The following is a 12,875-nucleotide window of genomic DNA, read 5'->3' as shown; positions in this document are numbered from 1 at the left end:
AGGAGGCAAACCAGGGCTCAAAGCCAAATCTGAAATATCCTGAAGCTTTTCGCTGCCTTATGAACAGTTATAGTCACTGATACTTTGTTGGCATACAATAAACCTTGAATGGCCAGATTGCCTGTAAAAATACATATCTATTATGGATGTATGTAACAGTTGTGACTGAAGGTCCTCTTTGACACGAGTTCCCCCTAAAATTAAGGCATGTTCACATTAAACAGACACTCCGTAACTGGAAAGAAACATAGCAGCCTAAATAGAGAATCTAGAAAAACTCAGTGATTTGGCAGAGGTCATAGCGGAAGTGTAGCATACATAGGAATAAGAGCACACTTCCACCGCAATAAAGTGCTCTACTTACATTCACCCACTTCAATTGGCAGGAGAATGAAAGAGAATAAGCTGGGAATGTAGTGTTTAGACATAGATGGCAATATTCCTGCTAGGACCTGCTAGAAAGCCAAAGTAATAATGCACGAACATTTCTGCTACTCTCTGGCGGTGATGTTCTCCTCTTCCAGAATTTCACCTCCAGAAAAACAAGCTCAGGAGCTTCACCTTTAATCTCCGTCAATGCGTTTTTTTCCAACATACCTTCACTAAACATCAGGTATCGTAGAAGGAATATCTCCATGGCCAAAGTTTCTGTCTTCCCCAGCTCTGAGACTGGGATGATCACTATGCAAGACCCTGCTGGCACCACACGCCTGCCAGCGGCCAGCAGGCACTAGGATTCACCTCATTTCTGTCCAGAGCAATGACACAGCACAGCCCAGGCTGCTTTCAGCTTTGAGCAAAGCCAACAAGCAACAGCTTGAGCCAAGTACAGCAACCAAGGACATCTAAGAGGAATCCGGTCTTTCAGGGCAGCTTCTTAACCTGCTGAGCCTGGAATAGCCAGGCATGCTCTAAATCAGCTTGTTAAATGCATGTGTACATGAAGGCACAGAGGAAGTGCCTTGTTAGACTGACCTTGGGCACTAAAACAAGAAGCAAAGTATTTAGAGAAACTGTTAATACTTGTTTGCTGTAAAAACACACTGTTTGTGTGTAAAAACACAAATTGATAAAACTCAACCTAAGGAGCTCATGTTCTAGAGAAGTCCTTTTGAAAGGTAAGCTGAAATTTTAAATGAGGATAACATGCCCAGGAGCTTATGGATCATGCATAACAGCTTAAATCATGCAAATGTGGTGTTGGCAAATACATATAATTTCTGTTTGTTCCTATTTGATTTAAGCATTACATGGAGAAGTCTCACATATAGAAGACATATGCACAGCCATTCTGCTCATGTCAGGGGCAGGGTGGAAGAGCCTAGAGTAAATTATTGTATCACGCTCAGGGCTGAAATACATTGAGATCCATTGACTTTCAGGCTGTCTTGTAACAGGTAAATTACTTACATCGGTGTTTCTGAATTTGCATCTCTATGAGGTTTCTCTGTGTGAAGGACTGCTCTAAAATTCATGAGGCTCTAATAAGGCAAAGAGATATCTCCTTCCTCCAGGCACCACCACCTCCTACAGTCACTAGCAGCAGTGCTCAAGCAGGAATCCCTGGGTTGTAAGGAACAGGGAGCTGCTTTAGGAAGTCATCTTTCCTCATCGTGAAGAGGCACAGCAGACAGGCATAGCTCATGAAACTGGGGTTTAGAGGGAGTCAGAGACTGTGAGTATAGGGAATACAAAAGACTGGGCAAAATATGTTTCTGAGCTTGTTTTTCACGCATTCCTACTTAAGACATCAAACAGGGACTGTTGTTAGTGAGACACTCAAATCAACAGTGGCTCTCACCATGACCTTGGGTTTTAATGAAGGCATGAGAGTGCCAGCATATTTACACTCTCATATCACAATCCCAGCTTTGTTGCTAAGGGTAGAACTCATGGAAAATGTCTTCAACTGAGCCCATTTAACCAAGGTTCATATGAACTAGTTTCCACAATGCCTCCAAAGCTAAAATTTGGATGCTCAGGGGACCCCACCTTGCAGCTTATTCATGTTGAGTTTCCCTTCCTGTAGTTAGTTCATAGCAATCTTCTCTTAATAATCCAGCTGTTTCTTCCAATTTCCCAATTGCTCAAGACTTTTGCCCGTGTAGCAGGGCTAGCAGCCCATACTACTGTGGTTTAAGGAATGTCACTGTTTCCAGCAGGAAGAGTGCAAAAAGGCATTGGAAATCTCCAGTGGTCAAGGAAATATGCTTTAACACAGGTTATTTGCATTCCAAGTTTAAGTCCAACTCTTTTGAGGAAGGCCTTGCTAATAATGCCAGAATTTAGACATTCCTACGTTAAAATACAAGAAGCTGGGAAGCACAATCGTTATCAAGGTGTGTAGGGCTGCACAAAACCTGGATTTGACATGGAATAGTATCTGATGGAGGAGCCTGCTGAAGACAATGTTCCCAGCATGCCATTATATTCACACTGTCTTTTCGTGACCTTGCTTGTTGGGCAGCGAGTGTAAGAGTTTAACTGCATTTTCCCACCCCTGCCTTGCAATGGGGACAGCTCAGAAAGAAAGTGTAGTTATTACTGTTTGTTTGCCTTGAACACCCCATGGAGACTTCAAGATTATTTACTGAAGTTGTTCTGAACAGACAGCTGATAAAGTTTCCATTACAGATCTTTAATGACCGGACATCGCTGCAGAAACAGAGAATTTACCTTCCCTTTGCTCGGTGCTTGCTGTTTCCAATCACAGAACTGTTCCCCTCTCCCATGCCCCAGCTCCCCCCCCACCTCTCATTTCTCCTATCAACTTGAAAGTCAGCTCTAGGTCAGGCACAGATAGAGACAATGCGAACAGATGTGACCTTGCCAACCTGGGTTTAGCAGATGGTTTCTGGATAAATTGGATTAAAACACTTTAATTTGTCACCTCCAGAGCATACCTGTCCTCACTATCAGACACTCGCATTGTGCAGCTGCTTCCCTGATTCACCACCTTCACAAAACACGTTCTGGCTGTGCTTTCTTTTGCCTATCCAATTTAGGCAAAAGCCAGTGATAGGTACTGGAGCTCTGGAAGAAATAAGGTTTTGTTCTTGTTTCAGAAAACATTTAAGCAACAGATTATATATAAATTTACTGAGCACTTTTGCTTGTCTTACAAGAAACCACAGGGAGACAGTGCCAGCAACATTCACTTTTCTAGCCCCTATTAGCCCCTCTGCAAGTCTTCCAAGTGAAACTTTCTGTGGCCTTCAGCAGTCATCATCCATCCCCTGCAATAAGACCTTGACTGTGTTTTCATTCTCCTCTTCCTGCCAATGCGCTGACTGCACTGCATTATCACCTTAGGCCCAGGCATTTAAAATGTGTCAGTAGGTCTCAAATGATGACAACCTGAAAAGCAGCATCCTGCAGAAGTCTACAGGAAAACACTGAAACAACAATAAGAAAATAGCAAGCAGCTTTAAACTGCTCCACAGCTCCAAAATACAAACTTTGTGGATACATAAGGCCAAAATTTGTCTGTCTTTCCATATTCCTAGAAGAGTCATCAAATGTCAGCCAGTTATTCCTGACATTGGCACATGTTAAAGAGCTGGCAGATCCACCATTACTTGACTAGCTTATTCCTAAAGCCAGCTTCTGTTTGTATTAGGTATAAACAGAGTAATGTGTTTCAGTGGGCAATCAAAGAGAAATGAAAAACCTCATGTATCCAGGCACAATTCAAGAAGACTAAAGATGATAGTATATACTTACAAGACATTTACATGATTGCAGTAGAAAACACACTTTTGTTAAGTTTCCTGTACTACATTTTAACTGAAACCAGATACAGAGAAATTCCTTAGGAAAGTCTTGTTCTTACACTGCTTCTGCCTTGCCCAGAACTAAGCAGCAGAGTTGAAATCTAGCAAGGAAGCTCATTCCCTTGAGGCTGCTAATCAGCATTTTTGACAAAAGTTTGGGGAAGCTCCCAGAGAACACTTCAAACTTTTATCTGAAGCAAACCAGACTTCCAAATTGCATTCTGGTTTTGTAAGACAATCATTAATAATAATAGCAAAGCAAGAATTATAAAGATTATTTTTTCATGTGCTTTATTAACATGAAGGCAGAATCATGCTGGTCAGATCAACACAGTTGCATCAGAGATGAATTTGGCCCATTATTCAATTAATCTTTCAATGCACTTCTGTGGTTGAGGTAATATATTATTATTATCTCCACTTCTGTTATTCCCATTACAGACATTAGTTCCAAGAATGTGAACCATTTATTGTTGAGGGTCCTGATCCTGTAATAGGATGTGCTGGCAGAGACCCCAGTGCCCACACCAAATTCCACTACCCAAATGAAACTCATCATCCTTCATTAGGATGATTGTTGCAAAGAACCATTACCTCCTATTGTTTCCAATAGTGCTTGCGCTATATAATTTGTGCTAGCAATAATTAAAGAACCTGTTTGCATTTACTGTAACTGCAGCATATTTAATTGACCACCCTGCTTTTGGGAGCATCCCCTTGTCCACAAAGAAGGAAACACAAGCAATAATAAGCATCAAAACAAAGAGCTGTTAATAATCAGAGGTGTGCAGTCAGCCTGCTCTACTTCCCTGCCCACCAATCAATACAGCTGGCTACTTTTAAGGTAGTGATAAGTAAACTTTCCTCTTGATGAAATGATTCTCCTTTTGGACATTTGAGACATCCACATTTATGTTTTACTTTCTGTCAGCATTGTGCTTTTGAAAAGCATCTCCAGATTGTTCCCACTTACTGTGTTTCAGCTTACATTGTGGAGTGGCTTTGCTGGATTGCTTTTGGGTGTGTTAACCAAACTCCTTTTGGATAGCACTTAACTTGAAGCTGTGCTCCAGGAGCATTTAAATGCTTCAACCACTAACAGGTATTCAGTCTTTAAGGCCAGGACAGAGCTGCCTAACGGGTATCCTTGAAATACGTACAGTGTGGACACAGAATCCTCAGCAACAATTGTTTTGTTCTATGGCTCATACTATTTGCTAAAGCAGAACAATCCATTGTCTTGCACCCTTGACTCGCAGCTAGCTCCAGTGAAAACAATATTGCACAAGCTGATTGCATTACTGTTAAAGGGTTGTTAGCACAGACACTTGCCCATTGCAAGCCAGAGCAATATTCTAGCTCTTTCAAGACTGGTCTTCAAACAGCTATTAGCTAGCCCAGGAACCTTAGCTGCAAACACAAAAAAATCAGTAAGAAATAATCCTGCTTGCTATTTAAATTGCAAAAGGCAAATAATAATAGCAAGCAATCCAGGAATGTCATATATTTTATTCATTAGCATTGCTAACATGGAAAATGTTGCTTTCCCTGTGATTAATCTTACTCATTATACTTTGAATATAGGAGAATATTTTCAGAATGTTGTGTCAAACATACAAGCACATGCTATATATTTAAACAACGCTGAAAACAGCCAATTCTGATATATCTTAAAAAGAATGGTTTTATATTGCCACATATATCGTACACAGATGTTCAATAATTTTCTGAAGTATATACTATATCAAACACATGGGAAACTTTCCCCTCCTTTCCTATGCTCTACCTTCTTTATGGTATATAGTAGCTAGATTAATGTTCTTACTAAAAGACCCCAGGGCAACAGATTCATGTTGTATTCCCTGGAGTTTGTTATACCCAAGACTAGACGATGTTCCTCAACATGTGGAGGCCTATCAGGTATTGCAACTGGTAGCAAATTGCCTCAGATAGAGCTATATTTTTTTTTGTTATGATTCTTGCTGGAAACTGGCCACTTTTAGCAGAATGGAAAAATAATGAGCCTGTCTTTTTAATCCTTGAGAGGACCTGTTAATTTACACTGGCTTACTGTTTAGTTTTCATGGGTCCTAAAATTTGTACAGCGCCTCAGGGTCTGCTCTGTTCCATAATTAAGTGAAGCACAAAGCCAGAGATGCTGTTCTACATCTCTTAAGTTACAATCTGCTTACAAACAATAGATCATTCCATGGTGGACAAGAGCAAATACCTCTTCCTCCTGTCACTTACTAACTCAGAGTAATGTTTCCTTATTTATTGCCACACTACAGCCCATGGAGAGATTAGCTTCTGCAGCGGACAGTCACCTGGATGGAAACGGGATGCCTGATGTCACTCCCAGCTCTGGCACTAAAGCTCCATGTGAATTTTGAGATAGTGTCTTCACTTTTTCCACTCTGAATTCTCTGCCCTTTCACATTAACAAGGACCAGTCTTTTTCACAGCTGATTCCCCTCCTGTCTATAAATACACATACTTGTATGTATGAATATTCACATCTTTTCTAGGAGTAGGAGTGTGTAAGTTTTCACCTGTAAAACAGCCACAAAAGTTTAAGGTATGCCCACATACAATCTCTTAAGTAACTTCTGTTACAGTTTTCTTCGTAGATAAACAATACAAAGGCTTCAACATGCAAGGAACTTGTCCAACGTAAACTATATAGTGATGCACATTTCACTTTGTTAACCAATGATCCTGCATCTCAGACTTGTGTTGATAGTGCAGGGGTGGCCAAGATGGCTCTGTGCACCATCCACCCTTTAGGTTCATTGCCAGAAACTATTAATGAGCAAGAGGGCCCTTGTTCTGCTGATGTAAGTAACAGATGCCTTCATAAAAACATGAAATTCAAACTACTTTAGCTGAAGCATCAGTTTACTAACCTTTTATATCACATGAAAGGCCAGCTATAAGACAAAAAAAGTGCTCTAAATGCTGCAACAATACAGCCACAGAGGAACAGCTCTCAACATGAGTAAGCGTGAAAAACAAAAACAGCATAAGGAAAAAGAAACACATGAAAGAAACAGCAAAGAGTAAACTAAGGAAAAAAAACTTTTTCCTTTCTCTTGTGAAAAATAATGCCAGTTGGAGTAAAGATCAAGCTTCCCATTTACACTTGCCCTGGTTTTCCTCCCCCTCCCCTTTTCCCAACAGAAAAGAGTATCAAAGCTTGGAAGATGACATACACTTGCTACGTGTTTCCCATGCCATGCCACCACATTAATGGATTTCCATTTCACAGTTGCTTCTGCAGATAGCAACCACCTTTGCCCTTGTATATATACAACAAACCAAGGTGTTTTTTTTACTGGAAACAAGCGCATCCATAAGCAGCCAAACAAACCACGGGATGTTTTGGTAGAGGGAAAACAAAGCAAACATGGAAGTGACAGCTGGAAAACTGTTTTCTAGCATTTACAAGCACTGGTAAGATACTAAAGCATAGGATGTTTTGGCTTATACAATTAAGTGTTTATTTCTAGAGGAGAAAGTAGATTTTCCAGAGGGAAAAAACCCACCTACTTTAAGAGGCACAGGTTTAACATCAGGCATTCTGCCTAAGCAGACATTACATGAGAAAGACCTCTATTTCTTCCTTAGTCATATTCAATTTCTTCTAGCTATGACTACTAAAACGAAGGCTGAGCCATCAAAATGTCGATGAGCTGAGGAAAGCAAATGAACTGAAGCTAAAGCAAACTACTCATTATGAACAAAACCCAAGCACATTTATTTTAAGTAGAAAATTAATATATTTCATATTAACCTTGTGCCAAAATCTGACTGCAGTACAAGGAGTTCTAATTTGGCTGGTTAAGTTACCACTGAATAAATATCCTTAGGTTTGCTCCCTACCTTGTAAAATCCTTTAGTGAAGGGACAATGAACCAGATTATGATCTTGCTTTCCACTGCGTAAATCTGAAGTAACTTTACTATAATCACACTGTTATAAATATTTACAGTTCATTGTAAACACTTCAAGAACTGCAGTGGGATCAAGCTTTATAGACTACAAGATATTTTAAATTGTAATATTTAATACTGTAAATGTAGGTTTTGTAACTTGTAAACACCATCCACCAGGCTTAAATTTATCACTGGGAACAACGCTCCTGGCTTAAGGCAAATCCAATTCCTTCAGCCAAGGCTCTAAAGACTCAAAGGGCATCACTTAGCCCATTGTTTCTTTAGTGGGACTTGGAAGGAACTCAAGACATATCTCAAAGCAGCACTGAATGGGAGCACAAGCAAAGATGGTCAGTTGAGTCTGGTTAGGTCCTAGCAGGAATGTGGGAGATTGCCTATTTGAGAGACGGTAAGGCAATACAATAACATTAATCCACAGAGAACCTTGTCATCCCTGGTTCTTTCATTTCCTAAACATGACACATATTTCAAATTACACATTTTTACTTGATAATTATTTAATAAGATAGGGATGGAGTAAGCAAATAACTCTTTGAGAAGGAACATTTAATATCCAAAAGTGTCCTGAGAGATGCTTCATTGAGGGAAGCCGTAGCAATTACTTGCAAATTCGGTGTCAGACACACCTCACTAATTCAAGAGTCAGGAAGACAATGTGCATTAGCACAAGGAAGGTTGTAGATACTGATAATCAGATAATGAACATCACAGCGGTGAATCTACAGACAGAAATTACACGGCAGCTTGCCCGAGACTTGAAAAGCAAGTTATTTTGCAGATCTACTCAATGAACCCTTGATCATTTTTAATGCTTTGCTTTGGTATTATTGGGATGATTCCTCGTTTACCTCATGACCTCTGGCAGACATTGAATTTGTTCTGGTGATAAGGATTTTGGCTGGTAGGTGTTGAATGCTTTCAAGTTGCAAGGAGTTTAGGACAAAGAGCAGAGAAGCAAAGTTCAGACATCAGTGGTGTTGCAACAGTGCTATTGGATCAGTCTTTAAGAGTATATTTCTAAACAGCTGGATCTGACTACATATTAAGACTGTTTATACCAGGCCCTCTTGGGAGAGTCATATGCTCAAGTATAACTTCCAGGGTCAGTTCAGACAAAAGTCATAGACTGAAAAGCAAAATAATGTGCTTAGATATGTAGATCAGATCAGTCTCCTGGTTGAAAAGTGTCATGACAGGTATGGGGCATAGTAAAACTGCACTAATTCAGGTTTTGCGGTAAAAAAGACTTAATGACATGAATTGAACGTGGAGATAGAATCATAGAACTGTTTGGGTTGGAAGGGACCTTCAAAGGTCATCTAGTCCAATCTCCCTGCAACAAGCAATAGCCAAGTATTGGAACAGAGAGCTGCTGTCTTCCTAGTTTCTTCTACAAGGGAAGTCTAAGGTGAACGTGGCTGTTAACCTCCTGTACTGTTTTTCATATTGCTGCACAGAAGCAAAACCACTAACAGACCCATGCAGGTGTCCCTAATGATCGAGTGATTTTCCACAGAGCATTAAGACTTCTTCATAAATACAGGAACAGGCTGTACCCTGTGCTGAGTAGTACTGTACTCCTGGTGTACTCTGGTTGAAATTATTGGCAGCATGAATCAAAGTGGCAAGACCTGCCTCTTATCTGTGCTCGCTTAAATTGAGTACTTTGTATATGTGTCTCTAATACAATTGGGTAGTATATTCAGCAACAATGATAGAGAATCCTCAAGTACAAACATGCACAGGTGATATTTCTGATTTAAAGGTTAACACAGATTCAAATTGCTTTCATCCTTCCCTCCTGCTGGGTAGGAAAGTGTTCTTCAGATTTACTGTTCCAGAATGTTCTCTATCAGGATTTCATTACTTTGTCTCCAAGATTGCCTCTTTCTCTTTCTCCAAAGTTGCGAGAATGAATTACAAATGCAATTATTTGCAACCTTAAATGCTTTCGACTGTAAAACACTAAAAATTTTGACCCTAAATCTTATCATTGGACATTGATCAAATAGCAATTGGCCTTTTTCTGACAGCTGTTATCCTGACTTCCTACAAACGCCAAGTCATGAATCCTTCAATCATTCACTAACAGATGGAATGATTTCCTTCCGCTGAAGGCTGTTTTGATATTATACTTTGTTCATCGTCATCCCTCTGAATCATGAAAAGACCTTAAAATCTTTAAAATTATATAGATGACTAGGTGGCTCGGAAATATCAGTCAATATTGGCCAAGTGCAGAGAGATTTCAGAGTAAAGAAGGCATGAGAAATTCAGAGTTATTGTTATGTTCTTGCTATGTTTCAATGCATGAACGTAAAAAGAAGAGAGAGCAGAAAGGATCAAGTCAAATAGTATGGTAGTAGGCCTCAGAAAATTGATCACTTTAATCCATGACTTCCCTGGTCACTGGCATCTCAGTTGGCACTTGCAGAACTAGACTTCACTTGTTTCCCCCGAGATTTTCCTTTAGAAAGGATCTGAATGGAGCTAGGGATTTCTAAAGAGCACAGGTAATTAGTGCCAGAGGACTCTGATTATATAACTCCTCCCCAGTGACACAATTCCATATAATAAGCCTTCCCTTGAACAAACCTGGTCTGAGACAGTATCTCCTAGAAGGCCAATTCCTAGTGTGAGGAGAAGAGCTTCAGCTTTCCATCATCTACAGGCACTGGTCTTTTTTCTTCTTCACCTCTCATTAATGCTTATTGGAGAGCAGAACAATGATATATTGCTTTTAAAGACAAAACCCCTGTTCCCCACTATTCCCCGATGGTATGAACTGTGGGACAGCCAATTGCTCATCTTTTTGTTCTAAATTCCTTTCTATGTTCTCCCTATTTCATTAAAGTGAAATGAACAATCCACAAGAAAAGCTCATGAAAACTACACTGAATATATATCTGCATTTTAGTTTAATAAAAATTTAAAAGTTAGGGTATTAAATACAATTAAACTATTTTCCCCTAAACAGTGGGAATTAAAATAAAGCCCAACAGCAACAACAAAACCAGGAAAGATCATGATCAACTAATGATGAATATTGCATTGCTTTGTTTGTGATATATCAGCTCATGCCCAAAGAGATAATTTGGAAGTGGGGGAGAACTATTAAGGGTGTTTAGGGAAATACCAACAAAACCCCAAAAGCTGAGCTATGAGAGAGAATAACAGGCAACAGCAAAAGACCTTAAGGAACATGAGACTAATTAGAGAAGTCGGCCATGCATTTTGTTATCACTCCATTACAATGAATGGAAATGAGGCCAGGAGTTGAACATCTCTGCTCAGAAACACCTTGGGAATGGGAGTAGGGAAAAACCTGATCTGCCTTTGCATTAGTTATTAAAGTTCAGAGAACTTTAACTGATACAGAGCTGATTTCAAAGACAGACATAAAAATGAATAATAAACATTCAAAGAGGGACCGAGTAAATAAAATTCACACAGACTTTTATAACAGTCACTGCAGCGGGTGAGCTAATAAGGGGACACCTGACAGGTAGAAATAACCATTAAACTTCATGGATACTCATTTAGAAACAATTTTCTTGTGCCAATAGCTAGAAATGGTGCAAGCTTCAATACTTTAATTTGTATTTAATCGAGAGGCCACTTGTTGAATATCTGCACTGAATGAACCTCATCTCAAAGCATCTGAATGCATGCTGCTTTAAATATGGCAGTAATCCCACCTCTATTCAGCCAAATACTGAACCATACCTCATCTGCCTCTTGAGATTCTGCAACAAAAATTGTTTTGCATTTCAGCCGCAAACAAAGTGATTCCCATGCACAGTTTGTTTGTAAAACACTTTGTCAACCAAATGGATCTTAAGCAACTGCATATTCTTATAAAGCAAAAACACAAAGAGAGAAAAACCCCACCCTCTTTCTAAATGTGAGTGACAGTAGACAAACATGACAGACTGAAACCAGCTAGACTGCTAATTCCTTCGGGAAAGACAAGCTTGTTTGCAACAGCATCAAAGGCAGCAGACAGCCAGCCCAGCCTGCTGCTGGGATGATGATGCTAATAAACAGTTTGAAGGTGCTAAAGTGGATGACATGGTGCTGTTTCAAGAATCAGGCCCCATAACAAGTGTGTGAGAGTAGGCTGGTGAAAATGCCTACTGCTTCTCTTTCTAGCCATTTATCAGAATGATTTTTGCCTCTCGTGCCTGAGCTTGTGACAGAGGCAGTGTTTTCCTTTCTGTAGACAAAGACCAATTGTTTAATGCTTCTGAATGCTATGACAACTAGAAGGGTGAAAGGCAACCTGCAAGTGACAGTAAATGCATTCTCTCTCCTATTTAATATCCAGTGTGTATATCTGTAATGCATTGTTCAGCATGATTCTCCAAGGCTGCTTTAGCAGACAGCTTGGAAAGTCAATCCATTGTCAGAGCAATAGCAGCTTTTGCTCTTCGCTCAAGAAGTTTTGAGTTCCTTGTTCCTACATGTTATGATGATATAGTGGCATCAGCTGGTGGCACAGCCTGACATGTAGAAAAATGGAATACATTCCCCTACTCAACCAACACTGCTTTTGTTTGCCCTTGCTTTCCCTTTCTTTCTGTAGCTTGGCTTAATAGATTGAAACGGCCTTCATACCACAACAGAGAAACTCTTCCTTCTCAGTCAGCAAAGTTAGACATTTCTACTTGAACTCTAGGATCTCAGAATGCAAGCAAAACAGAAGACAGATGTCTGATAAGTATCTACTCTTGGTTCTGCTTTCCTTCCTTTTACATCACAATATTCCCACCTTGTAATTCTTCCAGAGGAAAACTTATGTTTTGCAATTGCAGGTGAAATCTAGATTACACCATGTAAAAATGTGCCAGACAATGTAAGTTTGCAACTGCTTTTGGAAGTATTTTGATACCAATACCCATCTCAGCCTAGTAAATTTGGCAGCATCTCTTGGTTAGATAAACTGCTGCTCCCTTGCAGGTCACTAGATGGTGATGGGGAATATTTAAAAAGCTCTTAATACAGATGGTCGAGTTGCAGACCTTGCTGTAGTTAATGAGCAAAAGAACACTTACTGCTCCCCATCATTCTTTTCAATTCTGCTCGCATAACATAGCCTTAGACAACACAAATTACCAGTGTGAGATACCAGGAATCCCCTCCAAAA

The sequence above is a fragment of the Pezoporus flaviventris genome, unplaced genomic scaffold, assembly GCF_033815535.1.
Source record: "Pezoporus flaviventris isolate CSIRO_AGI_PZ_B2104156 unplaced genomic scaffold, CSIRO_AGI_Pfla_v1 ptg000006l, whole genome shotgun sequence".
In the NCBI taxonomy this organism is placed as follows: Eukaryota; Metazoa; Chordata; class Aves; order Psittaciformes; family Psittacidae; genus Pezoporus; species Pezoporus flaviventris.
The sequence above is the reverse complement of the archived record's forward strand: the minus strand, read 5'-3'. Positions refer to the sequence as shown.